Genomic DNA, 13,280 nt, shown 5'->3' with positions numbered 1-13,280 from the left:
AACTTGCTATAGCAATTGCCATCTGCTATAGTAATTCTACTGCCAGCCAGATCACTGGTTCTTAACCCAACAAGTCATATTTTCTGGACTGCCTACAGTTCCATTTCATGTATATTGATTGTGGATACTTTTGAAAACCAGAGCAGGTGATGAGAGTTGAGCTTGAGCACCCCTAGCCCAGACAAAAAAAAAATTAATGTCATTTTCTTTCTTTTGAAGAAACAAGTAATGTTAAGAGTTGTTAAACTTTTCTCACTTTACCTGTTTAATGTTGTTTCAGAATGTACCACTAGATGGTGACAGATACCACAGTACAATCATCATCTCAGTGTGGAAGGTTTGTGACAATTCAGTGATTTAAGTACTTTTTTACAGATAATGTTCTTGATATCCAGCCTTTCTGTGGTACAACAGAAGTGGTTTACATATTTCATATAGGTACAATGTTACAGATTATCTACATGGTGAGAATTAAAGTAATGACAATGGGACTATTAACTTCATTCCAAAATAGAAAAATCTAAAAACTCAATCTTTAATGGTTTTATGATACATGGAATCAAAAATTTTAAAGCAAGCTAATCCTCTGTAAATTAAACTGCTCTGTTCACACAATGCAATTATTTTATAATGAACTACATCACAGCATAATTAAAGAGTGTAGACATGTATTTGTCTGAATTGTTCTTTAATAAAGATCTGATGGACTCTAGTATGACTGTCACATGCTCTTCTGCTCTCAAAGTTCATTCTTGCTAGGAAAAGAAAGTACTTTCATGGCTGGGTTGAAGAGTCATCTGGGTTGTAGTCATAGCAAGAGTATTTCCTTAAGTGTTTGTGCTGCAGTGATACAAATTAAAAGCTATATTATGGTCATCATAGCTTTAGTTAACCCTTTAATTGGCAGATGGTGAAAAGGCTTCTTTATGTAACTTGGTGTTGAACGAGAACAACAGTGCCAAGTAACAAGCATTTGGAGTTTCTGATCTCCCATAAGAGCCATAGAAAACACATGTTGCTTCTGACCAACTGCCAAATAAAGGGTTAACATGAAAAATTCTCCATACCTACCCAGAAGGTCTATCTTTATACTATTCAACTTGGGTGGGTGGAACATAAGTTAAAAAGAAACAGATTGAATATGTAAGAGGTATTTTTCTTTCAATAAATGTTTAACATTTCAAAAATAAGAACAAAGAATTCAGAGTGCAAACTGTTCAGAACTAACATCGCCACAAAACAAATACACACGAAAATAGCTTAATCCAAAATAGCAAATCAGCATAGATTAACTAGCAACTTGAACCTAGAAATGGTTTCAATCCAATTAGGTAGTCACTCTCTAAGATAACCTGATATGATTACTCTAAGAAATTGCTGGCACCAAGACATCAAATAGAATTTATTTCAAAATCAAAACAGATTAAAATAGCTGAATTACTTCCAGCTTGACAGAGTATCACGTTTTGGTATTTTGTTTTTAAATTGCAGTCTAGCTCTTCTGTGGGGATTTAAGAGACAGCTGAATATAAAAATGTAGCAATAAAAACTAAACTAAACCTTAGGTTTGTATACCGCGCCATCTCTGCAAGCGTAGAGCTCGGTACGGTTTACAGAGTTAGGATAGAAAGGAACTCCAATGAAGGGTTAAAGGAAAGGAGCTAAGAGGATAGAGAGGGGCCAGGGTACCAGAGAACGGGAGGTATTAGATTTTTGAGAAGAGCCAAGTTTTCAGGTGTTTGCGGAAAAGTTGGAGGGAGCTAGAATTTCTGAGCGGGGATGTGAGGTTATTCCAGAGTTCTGTGGTTCTAAAGGGGAGGGATGTTCCTAGTTTTCCTGTGTGGGATATACCTTTTGTAGAAGGGAAAGATAGTTTCAATTTTTGGGAGGATCTGGCGGAATTAGGGTTTGAGGAATTCCAAAAGAGTGGAATAATGGGAGGGAGGATGCCCTGAAGGAACTTGACGGCTAAGCAGGCACATTTAAAGAGGACCCTGGAGGGATGATGAAAACACTTGCAACCTCTTTTACAATGCCACGCTAGCAGCTGTGTTGCGCAAATGGCCCCACAGCCCATAGAGATTTAAAGGGCTTTGGGGCTGTTGTCGCACGGCAGCAAGCTAGCACGGCTTTGTAAAAGAGGCCATTAGGTCTACCTGATTTTATCAAGTGATCACACAAACCAATTCATGGGTCCCCTAGATCAGTGTTCTTCAACCTTTTTACACCCGTGGACCGGCAGAAATAAAAGAATTATTTTGTGGACCGGCAAACTACTAGGACTAAAATTTAAAAACCCCATTTACGCCCCATCTCCGCGAGCTCGGTCCCCGCAAATCATCTGATCCCATCTGCACAAGCCGCAATTATGATTTTATATTGAACGTATTTTATTAAAGTATAAAAAGAAACAATATTCTGAACAATTGTGATTTTATAAACACAAATATACAGAGCACAGACCAACAAAACCCCTGTCTCCCCTCCCCTTCACATATATCCCCTCTACTATCAAGAAAACTGAACAAGCCAAGTTATTATAGAATGCTACATAGAAATATGCTAACAGAATACTGCAGTCCCCAGTTATGTCTCTAGCAGGATATATAATTCAAATCTAATATATTCTAATGACAAAATAGAAATAAAATTATTTTTTTCTACCTTTTGTTGTCTCTGGTTTCTGCTTTCATCTTCTTTTCACTCTTTTTCTGCCAGCATCTGCCCGTTCCATCCAATGTCTGCCCTCTCCCCCTTCCATATGTATCTGACTTCTTTCTATGCACCTCTTCCTTGTCCATCCTCCTCTCTCCTTTTTACATCATTCATTCCAGCTTCACTGCCTTCTTCATTTTTATCTCTCTTACACCAGATCTAGCATCTTTATCCCTCTCTTATTTCTCTGCTGACCCCCTTTCCAGCATCAATATCTCTCTACTTTCTCATTCCTCTCTCTCCCCTTTCTCTCATCTGATCTCTCCATTCCACCCTGACCCCCTTCCCCTCCTGTAATCTCCCTGCCAGCTGTTTCCTTCCTTTTTTCTTTCTCCCTACCCTCTTTCCTTTTTTTCCTTCTCCCTTCCCTCCTCCCTCTATCCAACATTAACTCTCTTCCCATCCCTTTCCCTCCTCCCTCCCAGCAGCATCTCTCCTTCTTCTCCCTTCCCTCCTCCCTCTATCCAACATTATCTCTCTTCCCATCCCTTTCCCTCCTCCCCTCCCAGCAGCATCCCTCCTTCTCCCTTCTCTCCTACCTCTATCCAACAGTAACTCTCTTCCCATCCCTTTCCCTCCTCCCCTCCCAGCAGCATCTTTCCTTCTTCTCCCTTCCCTCCTCCCTCTATCCAACATTAACTCTCTTCCCATCCCTTTCCCTCCTCCCCTCCCAGCAGCATCTCTCCTTCTTCTCCTTTCCCTCCTCCCTCTATCCAACAGTAACTCTCTTCCCATCCCTTTCCCTCCTCCCCTCCCAGCAGCATCTCTCCTTCTCCCTTCCCTCCTCCCTCTATCCAACAGTAACTCTCTTCCCATCCCTTTCCCTCCTCCCCTCTCAGCAGCATCTCTCCTTCTTCTCCCTTCCCTCTTCCCTCTATCCAACATTAACTCTCTTCCCATCCCTTTCCCTCCTCCCCTCCCAGCAGCATCTCTCCTTCTAACTCCCTTCAAGTCCAGTAACAGCTCTCCCTTTATCCAGCACCTTCCCACCCTCCTACAGTGGCTTCCTCTCCTTCCAGCAGCTCTCAGTACTTGCCTGCAGGAAGTTGCCGGTAAATCACTGCCCTGGCAAATAGGAGAGCTGGTGGAAGGGGAGACAGCCACTGTGAAGGCTCCCCAGGACCTTGTTTGCACACGCTGACCATCTCCCTCCACCTGCACCTGAATCTGCAGCTCTCTTCGGTCTAATCGCAACTTCCCCGTGGCCCTCTTCAGCAACTCGGCAGGGGCGGCGATCAAGACACGCTGCCGACGTCGGGACCTTCACTCTCTGAGTCCCGCCTATTTTGTTTCAACTTCCTGTTTCCGAACAGGCGAGACTCACAGAGGGAAGGCCCCGACGTTGGCAGCCTATCTTGATCGCCTGAGGCTGGGAGGAACATTAATCAGCAGGAACCGCAGTCGGGAGGAAATTTAACTGCCGACTTGATCTTGCCAGCCCTGCGCGGACCGGCAGAAATTTTCTGCGGACCGGCGGTTGAAGAACTGTGCCCTAGATAATGGTATGTCTAATGAATCTGCATGCAATATTTGTTTTCATGTCTATATGTGCAAATGTCATCTATAACACTGGCCAGCATTCATTTTGGTGCCTCAAAGGTTAGACCTGTTTCTGAGCATATTTGACCTGCTGATTCCAAAAATGTCACCAATTTTCTCCCATCGGCTCTACTTTTTGAGATACAGAATGTGCCATATACCACTCTTCACTCTGCTCGCCCATTAAAAAATCAGGATATTTTAATGTAGTGTTTAAACATCTCTTAAGCATGAAGGAAGCATATTAAAAATTAAAAGAAAAGTGTACAACATGAAAATCTACTTTCATTGCAATAGGTGAGACATTCTAAACAGTAAAGTTATTTCCCTGTAGCTACATGCTGCTGCAGAAGAACGTCACTCTGCCTTTGTTGTACTCCACTGGGCTCTCTAGCCAGTAAGGAAGTTCTTCTTCACCCAGAGAGTGGTAGAAAACTGGAATGCTCTTCCAGACAGTCATAGGGGAAAACACCCTCCAGGGATTCAAGACAAAGTTAGACAAGTTCCTGCTGAACCAGAACGTACGCAGGTAGGGTAATCTCAGGGCGCTGGTCTTTGACCAGAGGGCCACCGCATGAGCGGACTGCTGGGCACGATGGACCACTGGTCTGACCCAGCAGCGTCAATTCTTATGTTCTTATGTTCCACCTTCACATAGTACCTAAGAACATAGAGCCACCCAATATATGTGAAGTAGAGACACCTGTAGCAACAGGCTTAAACATTGTTCTGCTCAAAAGTAACTAGATTGTGATACAAACTTTCCAGTCATTTGACACACAAGAAGCTCCTTTTGTAAGATTTCTGAGAGTGGAATCTGCCAGGACAATCCCGCATAAGATTCTAACAATAGTCTGCCATCCTGTGTGTATCCCATCTTCCTTGGTATCTGGTTTCCATTGTTTTTATGTCTTGGTGAAATTTTTCACCTTGCTCGTCACTTAAGTCACCAATGTTCTCTGGAAAGCGATCTAAGTATCTGTGCAGATAATGGACTTTAACACTCACATTACAGCTAAGTCTGTTGAAATGAAATAGCGCATCCTCTACTAATTGTGTGTAGTTGTCTGCCTTGTTGCCAAGAAAGTTTTTCACAACAAGAACAAATGAAGACCAGGGACATGATTCGATTTCATTCATTGAGGCTATGAAATGTAGGTCATTTATAAGTTGTCTGAGCTGTGGACCACTGAAAATTTATGCCTTCAGTTTTTCTAAGGGACGTCCAGCTAACATGTGCTATGAAGTCAATGCACGAACTGTCTTTATTCAAAGCCTTTACAATTGTTTCATTAGGCCTAGCTTTATATGTAATGGTGGTAGTATGATTCTATCTCGTGCTACCAAAGGTTCATTGATTACATTTTTGTCCTCCAATCACCATATGTTCCCTCAGAGGCCAATCTTTTTTTGCTCAATGTTATGTTTGGCTCTACTATCCTAAAGGTATAAAAAGCAAGGATACTTTGTGTAGCCACTTTGTTGACCAAGAAGAAAATTAACCATCTTCAAGTCTACACATATTGCCCATTCATGTTCTTGGTAATTTATCTTTTCCAAGTCTAAAGAGATGGCCTTGTACATTTCTTTCATCCTGGTGGAGTGACTGAATGGAATAGAACCATATTTGTTGCCATTATTTAAAAGAACACATTTCAAACTATGTTTTGAACTCAAAGACGCCACTCGCTTGGATTATATTCTGAAAGACCCAGGTTGTTTCCAGTATCATTGCAGAATACTAAGTTATCTTCGATAAAGAATGGCAGCAAGTACATGCTTTCTTTTAGTCTGTAGGCAAACAATTCAGTAGACTACTTGGAAAGATTTAAGTCCCTAATCAGATCACGCAATTCATTCTGGTCAAAATGTTCACTATGTGAAGTTGTTTGGGAATTACTGTCGCTGCCCTCACTTTCTTTACCTTGTGCAATATCAGGCATACCAGACTCATCTTCTGAGAGCTGTAGTAGTTCACGGAAAGGTGGAACGAGTACAAAACTAGTTTGCAGAGGCTACAGTTAATTCAGAATACCGCGGCAAGGTTGATTTTTGGCAAGGGTAAATTTGAGCATGTATCTCCACTATTAGCCAAACTTCATTGGCTTATGATATCTTCTAGGATACTCTTGAAATGTTCCTGTTTAACTTTCAAGATTCTATTTGAAATACCTAGGCAACGAACCGGAACATCAACCCCCCCCCCCCGTAACATCATCACATACCTGATCATACCTGATCATGCGAACTGTCAGACCCAACCCCTAACCACTAACTATGAACACTCTATTCAATTTACGGAACATTTCTACTTCTGTGCAAATAGCTGGGCACTTCCTAGCCTTGCAACACACAAACTGTTGCTAACATTATTAATATTATCAAATGTATACTACCATACTCTTTAATCCATTGCACGAGATGTATACCGCTATACTCTTTAATCCAATGTACGTAAAGTTTCCCTTTATTGTATTGAGATGTACACTGCTATACTCTTTAATTCATTGTACGTAAAGTTTCTCTTTATTGTATTTACATTTTCTTTCATTGTATTCACAGATTCTTTATTGTAAACCACCTAGAAGTCGCAAGATAGCTGGCGGTATATAAAAATAAAGTTATTATTATTATTATTATTATTATTTGGTATATGCTCTTCACTTGTACCTCTTTCCTGGAATGTTCAAAAACAGCTTTGTTAGGACCGCACAAAAATTCAAACTCAAACTATCTTTCCCTTCTCTTAAAGGAATTGTTTTCGCTTGCAAACTAGGGAAATCCTATCTTTTCGAACTAACAAAAATATGGAATGATATCTCTTTAAGGTTAAGACAATTAGATTCATTTCAACTTTTCTGTAAAAACTTGGCTATTTTCTAAACTATAAAATTATGTACTTTTCTATATTCTCTTTCTTTTCAATTGATGTAAACCGAGTCGAGCTTTATTACATAGAGAAGACCTGGTCTATAAATCTAAGTGTTAGGCCTCCTTTTATGAAACTGCAATAACAGTTTCTATGAGTGTCAGGAGAAGCGCGGCTCCCTGCGCTTGAAACTGCTATCGCAGTTTCATAAAAGGAGGCCTAACACTTAGATTTATAGACCAGGTCTTCTCTATGTAATAAAGCTCAACTCGGAGAATATAGAAAAGTATATAATTTTATAGTTTAGAAAATAGCCAAGAGGGGGTTAATTTAGTTTAGTCACCTGGCTATCAGGTATATCAGAGTAAGACTACTTTGTTACAATTATTTCAATTGATGCCTATGCTATTAACAGTACAAAAATAACAGTCAAAGTGGTTTTTTTGTTTCCTCCAAAGTTCAAGGGATGTCAAAGTCCCTCCTTGAGGGCCGCAATCCAGTCGGGTTTTCAGGATTTCCCCATTAAATATGCATTGGGGAAATCCTGAAAACCTGACTGGATTGCGGCCCTCAAGGAGGGACTTTAAGACTCCTGCTTCAAACCATCGATACTCCAAATTTCAGGCAGCTTCTCTTTCCATTTGTCCATTGGCGCAAATGCTCCATGCAAGTTTTGCATACAATATGAGGAGCCCATGGCTTATCTTGATCTCCAATCTCGACACAAAATAGTCTACCTATGCTCTTTTTACAAAATTAGAAATAGGTTTCCTACTTGTTTTCAGTGTGGACTCCCCACAAATAGCAAAATACATTGGGATAATTCAAGCAGCTCCATCTTGAAGTAGCCATAATCTCGATGGTATTTGATCTGCAAAAATGAAATGATATGAGTTGGAATATACACCCACTACCTATATGATCATAACTATTATACAGTTAAGTTATTTACCTTTTACAAGCTAAAGTTTTGGATGTAAAACTACAGTTGGAAATATGTAAACACTTATTATATCTGCTAACTTGTATGCAAAAACACAAATCAGGTAACAAGACAAAGTTGAAAAAATCGTTAGAATTTAAATCTATGTGCAACTGTTTTAAACAGATCAGGTTTAGAAATCTTTATGTAGCAAATTTATGTAGTCTAAGAAAACCATGTTTACCATCTAAATTTTTTGCACATAACTATGTAATAGAACAAAGGCAATTTTGTCATTTGGGCTTTACATTTTTATGCCAGTGTGCATTATAGGAAAGGAAGTAGATGAATAGCTGTGACACAAAAAATAAAAGGTGGATAATTTTAAATACATAAATTTCCCATTCAAAAAAAGAAAAATTGTTATGACATCTCGATTCTGAAGAAGAGATCTTTTAAATAGTGGTTATAAATTCAACTATGTCTAAGAAACTAGAGCTGATGTGGTCTATCCAATGTAATTTTCTGAATCGGTGCCCCAAATAACCACAGGAACAAGTAAAAAAAACAAACAAACCCAAGGCATCAAGACTTTTTTTGTTGTTGGCAGTCTGTGTAATCATTAGGTATGCCCAGTTTTTTTTTTTTTTGTCCTCTGTTCCGTTAATGAAAATGGTAGAAAGGAAAGGAAGGGAAAGACGTAGAACTATGATGGAACAGATCTTTCTAAATAGATTTTAGGTTAGAGATTTTAAAATGTTAGAATACTCATGCAGTATAATCAGGGCCTGCTAGTTCAAGAGATTAAAGAGCCCCGGTCCATGCCCCAACCTTCAGTTAGTTCCCTCCTCCGAAGCTGCTGCCCAGTCCCAGCAGAATGTGGTTTCATAGGCCAGCACTGCACTTACCTCCTCTGATGCTGATACTGGCCCTCCCTCCTCATGAAAGCTGGCCTATGAAGCTGCATCCTGCTGGTACAGGGCAGCAGCATTAGAGGGGGGAGAAGTGTAGCCACAGGGTAGCTTAACTTATGGGCAGGCGATGTCACAACCCTGGTCAGTTGGTGCCTTTTACCACCAGTGCCCTAATCCAGAGCCTCTTCTAGTCCTTAGGTTAACCCAGTCCTGAGTTCAATTAAAGAATGCATTTGTTAGCCACCTTGATGCTGCTAACTTTGTGAGGAGAAATGTGAAGTTTTTTTTAGAAATAAGGATCAACTTGCACATCACTGATATCTATTTTCCTTTAGTCTACTTACAAGATTCCTTTTCTTTTCTATGTGATATTTGCAAATCCCCTGCATTAACCTCTGTTTGGGGACATTCCCAGCAGAGAAAAAGTAACTCCTATATGATAACTATATGACAGATAACACACAATATAGTTAGCTACATCTCTTGAGGGGGATGTTAACAGTTAACATGGAGAAATTATTTCCTAGTTAACAGTAAGGTGCAGTCACAATGCATTAACATTTCAAATTCCATTTTAGGGTGGGAAATGAGAAGGAAATTCCTGTGTAAAACTTGAATGTAGCTTAGTAACTGCACCTTAGACCCTTTTTGTCCTCCCCTCAAGGAATCTGAATATTTTAATAATTTCAGATTTTCTGCTAAGGGTTCTTTTTTTTTTTTTTTTGCCCTAATCCTAAAAAGGTTAATTGATTCCTTTTGGGATTCAAACTGGAGTAGAGAGGGACATATTCTTCAAACTTTCAAAAAATAAAAGAACAAGAGGGCAGTCAGAAAAGTTGAAAGGGGACAGATTCAAAACGAATGCTAGGAAATTCTTTTTTACCCAACGTGTGGTGGATACCTGGAATGTGCTTCCAGAGGGCGTAATAGGGCAGAGTACGGTACTGGGGTTCAAGAAAGGATTGGACAATTTCCTGCTGGAAAAGAGGATAGAGGGGTATAGATAGCGGATTACTGCACAGGTCCTGGACCTGTTGGGCCACCGCGTGAGCGGACTGCTGGGCACAATGGACCTCAGGTCTGACCCAGCGGAGGCATTGCTTATGTTCTTATGTTATGTCTAAATTTGAACCAGGAACACTACTTCTGACTCACCACAGTCATGTATTATGGCAAGCGTTAGCAGTAAATTTCAGATATTGAGATCATACTCCATATGTAGGGCAGAATTAACACTGATTTTAGATAAACAAGGATAGTTGCCCATCTTACTACAGTATAAATATAATTCTTGTACAATCCCACTCTATTCCTGGACAAATGGGTAGCCAATCCCATCTTGTGAGATATCTTGTAGGAAGCTTTTAGCCGTCCCCTCTTACCTCAGGACTGCCCTCTGACTTCCAGTTGTCTTCCTACAAGAGAGACAGTAGGAGCTAGTCCAGTGTATTACAAACTGTGTGCTGACTGCCTACAGGATGTGCCTCTCACAGTGAAAGGCACATCCTGTAAGCAGTCTACCTGGCATCTCTCCTTTCTGTACCTTTTCTTTTTTAGCATCCCCTCACTGGGGTCTCAGGGCCCTGTCTGGAGGGCCTCCGTAGATGCACAGATGTTGACGTGATGTGATGTCATGCCTGTGCATGACATCATCACATTGACATCCACACACTTCCAGACGCCCTTGAGTCATGTGGCCCTATGTAGTGTGCCACCGGCTCACAAAGTTTGCAAGACACCGAGCTAGTGCTTTCTGCTCGTGTTAATTTTTTTTCTCTAACTAGTATTTTCATAACTTCCACCATTCGTACTGCACAGGTTCCCTGTGGGGACAGCTCTGGCTCTGAGAGATCACAGACTTTACTGGTGAAGTCTGCTTCCAGGGGATTGGCTGCCTTGCAGCACACTCACATGGACAGCCTGCATTCACAAATTAGGGCTCAGAGACTGTTCCCTTGGGATCATTGCTCACCCCAAGTTCGTCCACCAGTGGGTTTGAGCACAAGCTGTTTGGCTCCATTAAGATGTATCCAGGATCAGGGACAACTGTGTTCCTCCACCTATTCACATACACAGCATCTCTGGGTGAGGTGGAAGCCTCTGGCCGGGACGTTGGGCCCGAGAGGCAGTCAGAAGATGCTGAAAGTTAACTATCAGGCTTCTTGAGGCAGAGAATCTCTCTGTAAGCTGAATCAGCCTCCATCTTACAGCTCCCAGCACACATTGGGGCGGGGTGAGGGTGGGGCTCCAGTTTTGTTTTTAGTTTTCCAGTGGTCTGAGAGTTAGCCCTATGTACCCCCCTCTCCCAAACCCCAAAATCCTAAAATTATGTTTTGTGGTTTACATTGGTTTCCCCAGGATATTTTATTGAAAAAATATGTTCCTAGGGTGGCCATCTTGGATTTTCTCAATTTGAATTAAAAGTTTTTATCTACTTCAAAACACTTTGTTTTTGCAAGAAAACAGATCAGCTGGACGCCTCAGGGCAGGATACTTCAGATTCATACACTGTTTGAAACAGATGGATAAAGAGTGAGCATCCGTGTTTTAGGTTCCACACGGCATTTGGCTTTAGTCCTTCCCTCCCTCCCCCGGCCCCTTCAGGAAATTCTGGTGCTCAGTCCATCTGTGAACAGTCTAAAGACTCCAGACTACAGTTAGAGGGCAGCACAAGTACGTTTCTGGTGAAACGCAGCTGCGATTCAGTACCAAAAGCCTACAAAAGCTTCATGAGCTCTAAGCAGGGTTCAAGAGCAAGGTTTTCCCCCCAGATTTTATATGCTGTTACAAGCTTATTTAGCCAACAAAAATTTGCCAAATCCACTTTCCATAGTGTCCCTATTAGTTCCCGTGGTACCTCCCTCAAAGACACTAGTCCCCAACAGCAGAGTCATGCACAGTCGGGTGACAGTCTGCCGGCAGATGATTTGGATGATCCGGAAGATGTTCTCATGTTTTTCTCAGACGGGCACTTTCATAGTGGGTTGAAATTGGATGCTAATCAGTTCTCATCAATGCAGTGCTCTCTTATGAGTAGCATGAAGTCACAGTCTTTCTCCTTTCCTGACCAACTAGACATTGCAAAAAAATGCTCACAGATCACTGGGAGGTACCGGAGGGTGCTCTGATAGTGGCCAAGGCCATATCTAAGCTTTACCTGATTGCAGAGACTTTCAATTGGCGATTTATTTCTCCAAAGGTGGATTTCTTGGTGACTCAGGCCACCAAATGCACTTCTTTCTCCAGCGAAGGCAATGGGGTGTTGAAAGATGGCCAAGATTACAGAATCAACTTTGTACTATGGAAGTGAAACAATATTTTCTTTTGGTGACAAAACTTAGGTGTATTAGAAAATATTTTGATGCAGAGCCTTTTCAGATTCTGGTGCAGTCTGTAATAGAGAGTTGCGCGGGGACAGAAATCCCACCCGTCCCCGTCAAAATCCCATCCGTCCTCACCCGTCCCCATGAGGAATTCCTCTGTCCCCCACCCGTCCCTGCGAGGAATCCCTCCGTCCCCGTGAAGAATCCCCTCCATCCCCACCCGTCCCTATAAACTTCAGAAATAGTTATTTCATTTAATTATGCTACTGAATTAAAGGCTCTGGTAGAGACCCATTTACAAATAAGCAAAGACAGTTTATTAATTTGGAAATATTAATTGGGAAGAATACATACTTTGTAAACGGGTTTCTACCAGAGCCTCTAATGTAAATATAAAATATACTCAGCTGATGAGGACCCCCAAGCTATGTCAGCTGAGGACTTCCTCTGAAGGCCGGTGCTCCCTTTTGCCAAGATTGGCAGGAAGCAGTAGCATCCCTGAGTCACAGATGCTGGCACCTCAGTAGCTCATGGATGCTGCCAACGGCTGCTGTGCTTGGTGGAGGGGAGTTCTGGCTATCTCTAAAAGAGGTCCTCTGCTTGCGTTGCTTGGGGATCACCACCAGCCACAGCCAGAGGTCAGCAAGTACTTCAACTACACTGTAGAAATAAAACCGGAAATGCATTTCCTTTTCTTTTTAACACAATACAAAGACACTATATACATTTCCCAAAGCTAACATATTTTAGTCAATACCGTTTTTTACCTTTGTTGTCTGGAGACTTTTTTCCATCAAGTTGGTCCCAGTTCCTATTTTCCGCTTTCCCATTCTCTGCAAATTCTTCTGTTGCTGTCCATTGGTTCCTCCTACCATGGTCCAGCATTTATCCCTCTCTCATCCCCAGGACCATGTGCAGCATCTTTCGCCCCTACCCACCAGCCCCATGCCCAACATTTCTTCTTCTATCACCCCTCTCCAGCACCATGCCATATCTCT

Source organism: Geotrypetes seraphini, chromosome 9 (assembly GCF_902459505.1).
Source record: "Geotrypetes seraphini chromosome 9, aGeoSer1.1, whole genome shotgun sequence".
Lineage (NCBI taxonomy): Eukaryota > Metazoa > Chordata > Amphibia > Gymnophiona > Dermophiidae > Geotrypetes > Geotrypetes seraphini.
This window is presented reverse-complemented; position numbering follows the sequence as displayed.